Raw genomic sequence first — 15,546 nt, forward strand, 5'->3', positions numbered from 1 at the left:
AAAAAAAACAACAACGCTGAAAACAAAACAACAACTTCAACGCTGATCTACGAGTATCAGTTTTTACCTGGCCTTCCCCTATCATCGGATTTTAAAAAATCGGTTTTTCCTGATCGGCTTTCAAGTCGATCAAAATGATTTTCCGAGCTCTCCCAAAAAACTGAAAAAGGACCTTTTGACAATTTTAATTACATCATGGAAAAGCTTAACTCAACGAATAGTTTTTTTTAGCGCTCGCGTCCCTTCAACTTTGATAGGAACTTCACACGAACTTTTTTGAAGTTTGTTTTGAAAATCTGAAAATCCGCCAAAAAAAGTCCAGATCTATCCGTGCTTTTCGGGTTTGTCTAAAAAAATCGGAGGTTCGTAAATTATTACCAAAAAGGACCTTTTGGGTTAGTAGGGGAGAAGTTGCGCCCTAATTCTACTACCCTACAACTATATATTAAATAGACTTGGGTATTTTTAAAACCACGTTCAAGAAAGTTTGCTCAAAGTGCCAAATTCGTATTTTCTGAAGTTAAGCATGTAAATAGTTGGTATCTTGAAAGTCTTGTGCAGGGGTGGGTCTAAGTTTTTCTCAATGGGGGGGGGCGGATTTTCAAAGAACTTTCAAAAATTTTGTAGGCTTTTTTTAGATCCACCAAGTTGATTTTCCGAGCTCTCTCAAATCGCTAAATAGACCCTGTTGTTGGACACTTTTTTGCGGTGCAATTTTTAACAAACAGGCCAAAAAAAAATGTTTCTAGGCACTTTCTGGGCACCCGGGTTGACCAAAACTTCCTATCATGCAGTTTCCATATATGAAACAAATTTTACCTCACAAATTCATATAATTCCATACGTACAAAAAATTGTATAAAACATCTATGATAGACATTTTTTCCATATATGAAAAATGTATGACAAGTAATTTTCCATAAACCAAAAACCATTTTCCATATATCATTTTTTTTAAATTTAAATTTCTGAAATTTTTTGGGTTGTGTTTGTAATCGAACGCAATTGACAAATACTGTGGTTTATTCAAAGGTGGAGTCACCAAAGGTTGGACGGTCATGATTACACAATTCATAAAAAACGACCTGAATTGTTTAAGAGCTGTGTTACACAAATGATATAACAAACGTAACAAACTTTTAAATTTCGGCAAAAACTTTCATTGATGATTAATTTTAGATTTTCAGACATTGCTCAAGGCATACAAGAAAAACAATACAAAACAATTAGAACTCTTTAGCGTTTTGGAAAAATTTATTTTGCGCAAAACGAAAAAAAAATCTTTATTTAGTGGACAAAACTAAGTTATGTTATGTACACAAAAAATTAAATTTTGCTTGCAAAATTAATTAGATATGCAGCATTTCAAAAAATAGAAAATTAGCTTGTCATACAGTTTCCATTGTTTTACTTTTTTATTTAGTACGATTGTGCCAAAACAAGAAAAAAATCCTTTGAAAATTCGATGTCACCATTTAAACAAATGTATGAAATTTATATGGCTAGTGTTTTTCCATAGACTTAGACTATAGATTTGTGTGGTTTTTATTTTCAGTCTATGGCGTTCAACCCGGGTAGTTTGCATCACTGAAGATTAGAAGGTTACCCTTATTCATCTGTGTTTTGCTTCAGCTTAATTCAGTAGCACAAAGGTGGTTCTCGAAGTTCGGGGACTAATGTTGCGACCATCGCGATCCAAAACAGGTATGTTGCGAGCTTTGTGACTCTGAAAATGGGTATGTTGCGACTTTGCGCAATCGAAGAAATGTGCGACATTGGCTGACCAAAACAAAATGTTTTGCAATTATGAGCAATTAAGACCAAAAGCAATCCGAAAAATATATGTTGCAATTTATCGCGATTTAATTGAAATATACCAAACTTTTTTGCAACCAAAATCTTCTGAGCAATTTTGCGCGACCCCAAAAAATTATGTTGAGATTTTAGGCGACTCACAAAAAATCTGTTGCTTTGCGCGACTCAAATTTTGCGACATTGCGCGACTAAAAAAGTCAAAATGGGTAAAATGGGTAAAATGGGCCCGGAGATAGCAAACGAGGTAGACGGGAACTGGCTGAAGTAGAGAAGAGCTGATTGAAGGTGGGAGAGGAACAGGGGTAAATTTTTTAGCCATTTCTACCTTCTCCCCCATCATGCCAAATGTTTTCCCACAGTCAACCCGATTTGGTCAGCAACCGCACCCACACATATTCGCCCACATACCCTATATATTCCGTTTTTGCTGACTACTTTGGCCTTTTCTTTTGTTTACAGTTTGCAAGAAAAAACTACGAAACAATTAGTTTTTTAATTTTAACTTCAAGTAGGTGGTAACTGTGTTTTTTTAGGTGTCGCGTTGCTTAATACTTTTGATTTAACCTACATGAAATATAGTTGATTTAAATGAAATCCAGTTTTCAGGTTTTCTGTTCTGGTAGCAATTATAATGTTGCACCGAAAAAGTTGGGACCAAAACAAGGCCTTATCTCGGCGGTCCTGTTATTGTTCAAAAATTATGCCTTTCTAATATGTCCAATCCATGTTCAGCAAATACTTTCAACCCTGTTCTAGCTATAAACTAGATTATAAAAACACATGTATACTGGATTATTTTGCAACTTGTATAATGCTTTTGGGAGCAAAAAAAGCAGACAAAATCTTTTTTCTAAAACTGCTCAAAAAGATTTATAGTACATGACTGCGCGACCCATGTTGCCTCTAATGTCTTAAAGGACTCATGTTGCGAATTTGCGCGACTCAAACCTCGTGCAGGAGTATGAAAACTCAGTCGCAGAAGTTACGTTTTCGCGACCCATTGTTCGCAACATAGGTCGCGGACCTGCCCACGGAGTTCAGTGAAAGTTCATTAAGTCGTTTTGAACATATTACGTGGGTCAGAAGTGTCATCAAAAAATGCGGAATTGATAGATTAGAAACTCAAGTCTGACATTTGCAGTGTGAAAAGTAGTCTGAATCAGAAAAAAAACCAGACCGAATATTTTCTACCCATTTTTAAAGTTGGAAAAACAATGACAGTTAAAAAAATTTTTGGATAGTTTTAAATTAAACTTCTTGCGAACCTGCAATGAGGTTGTAAAAAACACATTCTACGCCATAGTTCCTTCCCTCGCTTTATAGCTTTTCATTTGTGTTCCTATGAGTCCCGCGTTGAAATTTTATTGGTAATGATCAACTATTTCGCTTTTTTATAGTCTGTCTCCCTAAAAATTGAAAATAATTGATTATAAATGTGTGCAACTGGATTATATTTTTAAACATTTTCGAATAAAAAAATCTAATTTTAATAGATAATAATCAATTATTTCCCAGAAAAAAGTAAAATAATAATGAGTTCTTTTTTGCAGCGACAACCCGTTTATTTACTTTTTATACAGTATGCAAAACGAAATTTGGTCAGAAAAAAAACTGTCAACTTTTCAACCGTTGTACATTTTCAATGTAAAACAATTCAAAAAGTTTCAAGCAAAACCTTCTTTCTTTTTCCTATGTTTAACTCACATAGCAATGCACAAAATGCAGCTTTTCGAAAAGTTTTTTGCGTTTTTTTTTCCTTTTTGAGACTTTCTCTAGAAAAAAAAACACATTTTGAGGTAAAACGCTAGTCAAACAATTTAATTCAGAAAAAAATATATTGCTCACCAAATTCCAATGTTTGGAGGACACTGGTTCTGCTTTCTCAAAACAATGTAAGCTTTATTCTTTGCGAAAAAAAAGCTTTAAAATGAAATATTCATCAACCCATTCCGATGATTATTTGTTGTGCCTGATTTTGCGTGAAAAACAAACAAAATAACCTTCGAATACAAAATTCTTCCATATTTTTCAATTAGTCGAAACAATAGGTTTTGGAAACCATTTTTGCCCAAAAGCTATGATTGGGCTAATAGGCCCTACTTCTCCTAAAATTTCTTTTATGCTATTGCCAAAGATTTATACTGTTGGATCACTTTTCAGCTCATTGAGATTTTTATTTCGGTATTTTGTCCTCAGAAACAAATCTCAATTAGGTCAAGTTTCAGGGTCAATGGCAGTGTCCCGAATTTCAATTTTAGTGTTATGCCTATTCAAAAAAATATTTAAAATCTTTATTGAAGGAAAAAATTTTATTCGTGGAGTGTCTATTTATGAAAAGGCAAACTTTATTTTTTTTAAAGGTACCAATAAAATACAAAAAAAACCTAAATTAGGGAATTCTTTTTTCAAAAAATGTCTTTTAAACATCGAAATTGAAAAACATTCGAAAATTGACCTAACTATTTAGTTCCACTTTTCCTTTTTTCTTATTTATAAAAACCAAAATATGTTGGGTAACTTCAACGTGGGATTAACAAAGATTCAAACGCAATAAAAAGTGATACGAAATCATCAGGCTTAAGTTTCTTTTTCAGTAAAAATGAACCAAAAATTCAAACTAAATTTTTTACAAAAAATTTTTTCTCTGCAGTGGAAATTACAAAAAAATCCATTAAAATTACAAAAAAATTCCATACAAACTTTAGCTCGAGAAAGAATAAACAATAATCTTCAAAAATCAAATGTATCAACAAAAAATGCCAAATTGATAGATTCAAAATTCAGGACTTACATTTGCAGTCTGAAAATTAGTCTGAATCAGGAAAAACCAGACCAGATTTTCTCAAACTAATTTTTAACCCATTTCTAAATTGAAAACGCACTGACAATTTAAAATTTGTAGTATATATCTAAGTTGAACTTCTTATGAACCTGTTTTTAGGTTGTAGAAACACTCATTCTACGCCATAGTTTTTTTCCCCAATTTATACCCGCACCGTGCGCCCATGGATTCTAATCAATTAAAATGGATTCCCGAGACAAAATAATCGATTATAATCCATTACGGATGTAAAATTCAGACCACGAAATTGATTATATTGCCATTATAATCGATTATTTTTGTAACTGAAATCGATTATTTTTGCCAAGATAATCCATTATAATCGATTATTTTGAAATGAAAATCCATTATAATCCATTATAATTGATTATAATCCATTTCATTTTTAGAACTAAATTCGATTATTTTGCGAGAAGTTTGCAGAATTTATGCCCTGTCCTTTTCTAAATGCCATGTCTCAACTTCGTCCCCCCCCCCCACCCCAACTAAGGGGCAGGGTAAACTGGGGGGAGGGGTGTAAACTGGGAGGTATAAACTGGGGAGATGGGGAAGTAAACGGGGGGGGGGGGGTTAAATAAATCTGGGTGGGGGGGGAAATTAAGTGTTAAACTGCGATGAATTAGAAAAAGTTGAGACAAAAAATATATAAAATTTTTCCTTAAATGTAACGTCTTATGAAACATAACACGTAGCAACTACACTAAACAGGAAATGAGATAATTTTGAACAAAATTGTGAATTTCATGAATAACCCCTCGAAAAAATCCATTATAATCGATTATAATCAATTATAATGGATTTTATTGGGATAAAAAATTTAGGATTATAAACCATTTTTAATGGATTATAATCGATTATTTTGTCATTTTATAGATGCTGACCATATTATGACAATAAAATCGATTATGATCCATGGGCGCTCGGTGCGGGTAACATTTCATTGATTTTCATATGAAGCCCGCGCTGAATTTTTAGGGATGAATAGTCGTTCGTTTATAAGGAATAAAACGTGTTTTTAATCAAATATAATAATAAGTGAAATTGTTTGTTTTTCAAAGAAAATTATCAATTGAAACATTTTAAATTATAATAGCGGGAGGCGCAGAGGCGTAGCATTGAGGTTATAGCCGGAGGAGCGGGGGCGTAACCGTAAAGAAATAAATGCAATATTAAATTCGTTTTTTTTTCATCGTTTTGTGAGCTATTTTCATTTGCTCAAAACAAGTTGTTTAAATTTAAGTTAGTTATTTAGTGGTCTCGTTAACTTTGAACTATTTCCTAATTTCAATCGCGTTTTATAATAGATTACCTACAATTTTTTGTTATTCTTGATTTTCAGTTTTTCTGCAAACCTCACATTTAATTCTTACCTTAAAAATAACTCTTCAGGTTGGCTGTGGGTTGTGTGTTTTGGTGATCCTGGGGGTGGAGGTGGGCGTGTTTGGTGAAAGTGTTTAGTGGGGGTTGGGGTAAATACAGGAGGGATATGTATAAAAGGGGGGACGGGCATAGTGGGCGACGTGGGGGCAGAGTGGGGGAGGCGCAGCATTGAGGTTGTAGTTGGGGAGCAGGGGCGTAACCGCAAAGAAAAAAATCATCAATTAAGCATCAGCAAATTTTGGAGGGTCACAAAATTCTTATATTGATTTATTTTTTCACAGAGGAGATTCGTTACTAGGTACCCGAAGAGGAGAAATTGTTAACGAGATCCAGTGGGGGGTCTGCGTAGCGGGGGGGGGGGGGTGTGAAATAGGGTTAGTGAACTGTAACAATGGTGATGAAGGTGTTCGGTCGCGCTCGAGTTTTCCTGAAAGCTGCAAAAAGTAGAGTGAAAATCTTTGAAAAAACAATCGATTTTATTGAACACAAACATGGATTTTAATATATTATAATGGATTACAATGGATTTTTGCTTTAAGAAAAATTCGATTATAAGGGATTAAAAATCCATTACAATTTCTAACTTTGCCATAAAAACCAATTATAAACACAATATTTTATTCAACAAAATTCAATTGTAATTGATTTTTATCCATAAAATTTCGGTGCACGAGGTACGCTCGATCAAACGCTTGAGTTATCTCGCAGATTCTAATCAGACATTACTTCGGAAAATGCAAAAAATGGCCATAAAATTCCTAATTTACATTTTTTACGATTTGACGAAGTTTTGGTTACCAATATCAACTGCACCCAAAAACTCGTCAAATGGAGCCAAATTAGTGGACTCATCCCCTCATACGCCATATAATGTACAAAGTGATAAAATTTGATCCTAGTAACGAAGTTATGATAAGCAGCAGTAGCGGATTTATAAGGGGGGAGGGGGGGACACCCCTGCCGACCCAAAGGGTCCCCCCTTGTACTATTTTGAGATATCTTTTTTTGGTGACAGACCCTAAAATTTTTCTAAAGTCGCCTTTAGCACCAATAAATCTTAATTTTTGAGGGGGGAGCTCGCGCCGAAAAAAGGCAATTTTTTCGTCAAAAATTTCCAAAAATGCCTATACATGTTTTTTATGGCCTGTTTTTTGCAGAAAATCTGGCCGAAACATGGTATAATTAATGCGTTGGGAGAGCTCGGAAAATCAATATGGTCGACATAAAAAAATATCGACAAAATTTTTTTTTAAAAAAATGAAAATCCCCCCACCCCCCTCAAGAAAATCCTAGATCCGCCCCTGACAAGTAGCCTGTTTCAACCAATTTTGAACGATTCCTTTGAGGGACTAGCGCGATTTATATCTCTCTTTAATTATCCCAGATTGGCCAAAATGGCAATCTCTAAACCCCCATAACCTTATGAACAATTCTATCAAAAATGGCAAGTTAAAAAGTCCAAATTGGTCTGAAGAAAAGAAACCACCCTGAGCACAAGTACTCCGTTATTTTTGTTACGAAAGCCGGAACAGTTACACTGAGTTTTAAAAGAAGCAATGTTTTCACGCTAGAAGCTATTGCAATTCGAAAGGTGTTGCGTTCATTTAAGATAATTGATTGTAGCCAATTATTTCTTATATGCTTATATGCTTATTTCATCAAATTTTTCAATTGATTTTTATCATTAAAAAAATTTATAATCAAAAATTTTTTTTGCGTTTCCAAGTTTCTACGAATTCAAAAGATTCATACAAACATTTTAATTTTTGACTCGCCCCGAAATTAAAATCAGGCGATAGCAGAAAAAAATATCGGAAACTGATCAATTAGTACATAATTTCCGCTTGAAGTCCATGAGCTGCAGTTTTTATTTTTCATTTTAATCCACTCACTCAGAGTTGCAGACAAAAATATTCAAAAACATTAACTTTCAAAAGGAAGCTAAAAACTTCACAGAGAAATTTTTAGCGGCCTATATTAGGAACCAACGTCACATTTTTAGCACTTTTTTCTGCTGCTTTTGATATCAACTAGATTAATTGAATAACCCTTATTCTCACAAGATCTAAAGTGAGTTCTAATTTCCTTTTAATGCACCGTTTAACTGAGTTCCTCCCAAGTTCCTCTCAGTAATTGAAAACCAAGTTCCTGTCAGAAGAATCCAAATGGTGAAAACAGATACGCGAATCCCAATTTTAAGAAAAAACAGCGCACTTATAATTCAATTTTTCTTGCCAAATAATGCTTAATTGAAGCGAGTAACAAATAGTTGTTTTGATCTTATCAAGATTGTTTTTGGAAAAATATTGCATGGGAGAGGTTTAAAGGAACATGTGTAAGGTGAGAGGGGGGTGGGCTGGGAGAAGGGGGTGTAAAAGGAGGAATAAAAACGGGAGGGGTAAGCGGAACGGGGGATAAACACGAGGAGGTTTAAGCTATGGAGGGGGTGCCATATTCTGAAAAGACAACAAGAGACTTAAATTGTATTAGAGAGACTTAATACAGATCAAAAGATCAGCTAAAAACAAAAAGCAAAAAAATTTATGAGAATCTTGTTGTATTTGACGTAAAGTGTTTTAAGCCAAAAGCAGGTGTTAAATGTCAAAAATACTACACTGTGCTTTAACTTTTACGAAAAAAAGATGATAATCCATTATAATTGCTTAAAGTTGATTTTAATGATTTGGCATGCTCTTTTTTTGATCGATTTACATTTTTGAGTACCATAGAGACTGACAACGAACAATCAAAATAATCGGTTGTTATCCATGAAACTCCAAAGTGGGAAAGAGGGAATTTTATGATAGAAAAGAGACAAGATATAAATTTCAGTTGTTCAATTGTGGGCCAGTTGTGGGTCTTGTTGATTTTTTTGGTTTTGGTTACAACTAAAACTAAAACTACAGCAAAAACAACAACAACAACAACAACAACAACAACAACAACAACAACAACAACAACAACAACAACAAACAACAACAACAACAACAACAACAACAACAACAACAACAACAACAACAACAACAAGAACAACAACAACAACAACAACAACAACAACAACAACAACAACAACAACAACAACAACAACAACAACAACAACAACAACAACAACAAGAACAACAACAACACCAACAACAACAACAACAACAACAACAACAACAACAGCAGCAGCAGCAGCAGCAGCAAGAACAACAACAACAACAACAACAACAACAACAACAACAACAACAACAACAACAACAACAACAACAACAACAACAACAACAATACAACAACCGGAACAACAACAAATGTGAAACAATTGTGAGCTGGTTCGAATAAGTCTAAGAAAAGTTTCTCATAAAATGGGTAAACTGTTATTCGAAAAAATTGACACATGTTTCGCATTTTTGCAGCTTTATACGTCAAGTATCACATCAATTTTAACAAAATGCTATAGCTTTTGAACCACTTTTTTCACCGCCCGTAAAATAGCTGTTTTTAAAGACCACCACAGAAAACGAAAAAAAGCAAATACTATGTACACGTGCTTGGACTGGTTTTCGGACCAAAATCAGAAGAAAAATTCCACACTCGGTGGACCAATTCCTGCCAGATGCGCATACTGCTATATCAAGCTGACAGAAGTCTAGCGAATTTTTTTTTCTGATTCGGGGCTAAAAAAACGCGACTCTGTTAAGTTCATAGACGACTCGAAACTTGACATTTAAAATTTGATATGAAGAACATAAAAATCATAGTTGTTCATTATTTCATTTGTCAAAAACTATTCGATACCATCTAAAGGGTAGACAAAAAATTCATTTTTTGCACTGATTATTTAAAAATAGTCCGACTGAGAAATTGTAACAAATTGACTTGAGTTGGGCTATACGTTCCAATGATTGCGTAAAGATATCATTTTGTACTAATTATTTGCTTGTGGGGTGATGATTTAAAAAAAAAAGATATAAACATATATTTTCAATTTGTTTTTTGTTAATCTAAAGTATTATCAGTTTAATTTAAAATATACGCTACTTTAAATCCGGCTTAAGCTCCACACACAAAAATGGTTAGTCATACTTATTCGTGAGAAGTTCTAGTGTTACTATTTCAAACTAAGAAAAGTGTATAACTATTTTTTTCAAAAATGCCATTTTCCTCTACAACATCAAAAAGTTTTGAAGTTAGGTATCAGGTCTTCCAAAGATTGTACACATTGTTGACAAACTTGTTTTAGGACTAAACTTAAAGACTAAAAACCTAATTTATGATTTTTTTGTTTGCAAAAAATACTAGTCGAATTATTTCGTACTAGGAAATTTATGAGTAGCCTTTTTTCGAAAAAAAAACTTCCAAAACTGGGGAATAATATTTTTGTGGTCGCAAAATTATTTCTAGGCACATGTAAATATTTTGAAAAAATTTTCCATGCATAGTTTTTTCACACAAATCAAAGAAGTTGGAATGTATTTGTAGTGTGCAGTAAACTTAAAGTCTGTCAAACAACAGGGCACGATTTACACGCTCTCAAATTTTCAAAAACGGTTCTTTTCAGTCGTGCAGGAAAAGTTTAATATTTTTTCATATAATAATGAGTGACATTAAGACATTGATTTACATGGCGAAGTGTCAAATGCAGTTGAACACTAGGTTTCTTGTAGCTTAACCAGCTGGTTTTCCTGTTTGAAGAAAACTTTGAGTATTTCCTTTAGTATTAAACACAAAAGCTTAAAACCAAACTCAGAAAGCTGATAATTTTTCTCATAGCTAGGATACTGTCACACCTGGGGAGCAAGTTTTTCACGCGTCTACAAAATGTCTGACGACTTTACCGCAAGTGTTTTTTATCAGTAGACTTCACGAATCTTTTTTTAGACTGCAAAAAGCTTGCTCGCCAAGTGTGAACTTGTATGAAACCAGTTAGTTTTTTGTCCACACGGATGTCGTAAAAAGGTATTAGGAACATTCAGGGTGTCGCTCTGACAAGAGCAGTCTAGTTATTATTTCTTTCAAAGCAGTATATAGTTCTATCTCGAGTACAAATTCCCAAACCAGTCAAACTGCTTGTGAGTACAACTATTATCTCTAGAAGCGTGATTTAAATTGCCGTCGCTTGCTTTTTATATGCACTTCGATCGGGGCTGCGGGCGGTTTTTTGATATTATAGCTAAAAATAACATTCTACAGTTTTCCAATTTACAAGGAGGATTCATTAAAACTTTTGTACACAAATTGCGGGATGCACAAGAGGTCAGTCCTACCTTTGTTTACAGAAAGGAATGTGACTGTCTCGAGGCCAAATCGGATAAAATCAGCCGTAACAGTGAAAGATAAACCCGCAACAACGATCAAAATGCTTCGAAGTGGGATCGATTAACTCTCGTAATGATGAGTTGAGGTTAGCAATTAACAAAACTGTATCACCAAAATCACTTAGTGGCGAAAACAAAATGCGGGTAGTCATTTCAGAAGTTATGTTGAAATTTCTGAAACACTGAATAAGAGAGTTGTTCTGAGCACTTATATTTTAAGTTTGATAATTAATACTTCCGCAATCGGTTGAAAGAGGAGCTTTCATTAAACGCAAAGCCTAAATATCTAACTCAGCTTCTGCGACGACTTACTAAGGAGCAGTCACTAGAGCAGAGTTTTCAAGTCAAATCAGAGTCTTGAACAGCTGACCTGTCAATGGCGGAAAAGGCATAGACCTATAAGAGGAACAGAATTTTTCGCACTGAGGACACCAAAGCTATAAAAAATCTCGTGACACTCATTGAAAGCAAGGAAAGGGCACTAAAATCAGACCTCCACCTTTTTGAAGATTCGTCCTCAGAGAACTCTGAGAGGGAAACATTTAAAGTGTTAAAGGGGACTCTTAGAACTTACCACTTAACCAGGTTCGACCGAGCCAGGATAACTTCAAAGCCAAAGTAATCAGCCTATTCAATAATGGCAAAAAAGATCAAGTTTTCTATTTGATGTTGAAGTGAAAGTACTATGTAAAATAATGAAAAATCGAGGCCAGAGGACCCCGGATCTAACGCTAGGCAATCTACAAATCGGGTTCAAAAACGACAGAAACACATTGCAAGCAATTTGGAATCTTCGAGGAAAATTCCAACAAGCACGCGAAGCGAAAGAAAAGTTCATACTAATCTTAAGAGATCTTTTGAAGGCCTGTGATTCGGTGGACAAATCACAGTTCAAAGAAGTCAAAAAAGTGGCAACCCTCTGATTCGCATCAATTGGCAGCGGCTTGAGCAGGCTGAAAGTGTATTAGACATGCGTAATCGGACCACTCTCTTCAATCATATTTTTGAAAAATGTGCAAAATAAAAAATTTCAGAGATTGGTCTTCTTGCGTGCGCCGACGTCTTAGAGACTTACTCTAGAGTAGAAAGAAAACCTGATAATCTGGATCAGGAATTACAAAATGGGGGATGAAGGTATCATTAGCAAAACTGAAATGGTTGTAGTGAACTGCAAGGGTTCAAATGATTTCTACAATAACAACTAAATAATCAAGTTAGTAAATTCCTTTTTGTACCTGGGCAGCTCGTTAAAGGCGGAATGAAACATTCGCGAAGCAATTGCACTTTATTTCTGAGCAGCTAGAACAGCAATAGTAAAAAGGCATGAAGTAAAGCAAAGATTGGCTAAGGAGATTGGATCTGGATCGCGAAAGGCTAGGGGTGCTTGATAAGAAAAAAAAAGCTACAAGACCCAAAACCACCAAAATATAATCAGGAAGCAGATCAGTGAGTTTAAATAAAAGTCGCCTCACGCCCTCTTTTAGTTGATTGTGAATTTCGAAACTACAATGAAAAAATGCTAAAAGAAAGGAGATCCAGAGGCATCTGAGAAATGATCATGACGCTCTAGACGAGTCAGAGTCAGATGCACTCGACATGGCATCATTTAGCGCAGATGAACCGAAGGATCTCAAGTTCCCAGCAAAGAGATGCAAAATGCAGTACAAGACAGACGGCCAAAAGCTCGTATAAAAACAGCCCACCCTCAGTGCATTTGAATGGCAAAGGGCAATCAGTAACAGTAGAACGAAACTCCAAACGTCAAAGTCGATAAAACAAAAGTCACCAGCTGAAGAATTAATAGTAAATTGACCCAAGCTTTTACCAGGGTCCGAAGTGTCCAAGCACTTACAAGGTGCTGAATAGCTTTCAAAATCATTGCTTTAAAAAGCATGCGTGGTTGTCAGGTGCATGTACGGGGAAGACAGACTGGAAGCTCTCTAGCTCAAAATCTTTAGACCCGAGATCCGTCAAATCGGGAGTCTAGCTTTCCTTCAAAGGTCTGTAGACTAAGTACCTGAGATTGGATTGACTCAGCACTCTGTCAGAGGGAGGAGCACAGCCGCTTGCTGATTTTGTGCCCTTCGATTGATGCTGCGGATCCTTTTCAATACAGTAGCTATAAACTGCGTTATGATGACTTGAAGTAAGCAAATACAAAAGCCGAATAAACAATACAACTTTGTGTAGAAAACATAACTAGGGTTATGAAATCAGAAGTTACTTAGAAAAAAGTCGTTGAAACGTCTGCAACACAGAGTAAAAGAGTTGTTTATTGCAATTATTAATTTTGATAATTTTTTGTCTTTCTTGTCATTCAATTTTTCATGATTTTCTAGTTTTTGCTTTTTTGTTTTAGTACAGGCAATACAATGTCTTGTGTGAGCCAGTAATTGCTTAATATATTTTTTCGTTTTACAAGGTTTAAACGTTGTTTTTTTGCTTGTTTTTCTTAAAATATCGTTTGGTGTACTAAAACTTATTGCTCTGTTCAGGGGAAATAGACACCGGTCGCAAGGCTTGATAATCTCCTACTTAGTGATTCAAGCCATGTAAACGTGTAATAACTCTTGTTTGTTATTCTCGAATCAACAAAGTGTTAATTTTCTATAGCAACGTAAGATGAGATCTTGAGACAATTAAATTTAGATTAAAAGAAAGTAAAATACGGATGAGCTGTGTCTGGATTTAAACCGATTGACACCGATTGCGACAACAAGAACCAAAAATTGATCGTGTATGTGAAATTGAATTATCTCAGTCTGCTAAAGACGATAAGATTTAGCTTCCAACGGCTCGATTAATATATCAACAAATTTGATGCGAACTTGAAACTGAACCACAGATTTTTCCGTATCTTAAGCAACTATATAACTTAAAAAGCAACTTTGTATCTTTAGAAAGCAGATAAAAGGCTTTAAAAATAGCATATCAATGCGAGTTGAAACAATGGCAACCATCTTAGAATCATTAGACTGGATTTGTTTTTTTGTCTTCCTGCAATGAGTTTTCAAGGATACTAAGCTGTTTAGTTTAAATAGGTTTTTACGGTCTTTCTGAACACAATACTAAAGTATCCGATTAAAATCGATAAAAAATGACAATAAATCAACTGAACAAAAAATCACTTTCATTATATATATTGATGATCATTATTGATTAAATTGAAAACAACAGACTATAACAGATTATAGTGTATTTTAGCAAGACCCTGGATTTTCCAAAACTTTTCCGTATATTTTCCAATTATTTGCGTCGCAATCGTGAAAAATGAAATTTTCAATTTGCTGGCTAAAAACGCTGTTTTGTTTTTTAATCGGTATCTTCCGCAATTTTTCCATTGTTTTGTTTGGGTCCCCCGCCGCACTTACCCCACACTCACTTCAGCTATCACTTCCCTTACAACCTCCCCCATTTTACCCCCCCCCCCCCCCCCGCTCCTCGATCACATAATACTGCATCCCCCGCCCAAGTTTGCAGTGGTGTTTTTTGGGATTTTGAGAGGGGAAGCATAGGTGTGGGGAGGGTACAAAATTATACGCCTGAGGGGACAGGGTAAAATTGAGGGGTGTTCACATTGGGTGCTAAAATGGGATGAGGGACGTTAGAAGGCGAGGGGTATCATTTAAAAAAAAATAAGTGAATGGAGTAGGTCTAGAAATTGAGGATGTTGACAGAAATGCAGAAATGCTGTAAACGTGCCAAAACAACTTGAAATAACTCTTTAAATGATTATAGTCTCTTATAATTTTTTTAGGGGAATTTCAATGAATTGTGGTCGCAAAGTGTAAACTAATCGATTATAATGGCAACATTTATGAACAAGAAAATTGATTAAAATCAATTATTATCGATGGAGCCTCAGTCTGATTTGGATTTCCACTAAAAAACATAGAAACACCAGATTGACTCATGTTCTAATTTTTTGCACAAAACAGTTTCGGATATTGTTTTCTGCTTGATGAAGTGCGTCCCGCATCCAGTTCCAAGCGTTAACAATATATTACGATTTTAGTACCAGTCTTACTGAATTTGAGAAAAAATCGATATTAGTCAATTAATAATCGACTAGAATCTCTCTTTTTAAAATCAAACTATAATTTGTTTTAATCGATTATAATCGATCATTTATTCGTTTTTTTTTCGATACAATTATAATCAATTATAATTGATTATAATCTATTATTTTGATTCAAATTTCTATTTCATTAG

Source organism: Symsagittifera roscoffensis, chromosome 8, assembly GCF_963678635.1.
Source record: "Symsagittifera roscoffensis chromosome 8, txSymRosc1.1, whole genome shotgun sequence".
NCBI classification, from domain to species: Eukaryota; Metazoa; Xenacoelomorpha; order Acoela; family Convolutidae; genus Symsagittifera; species Symsagittifera roscoffensis.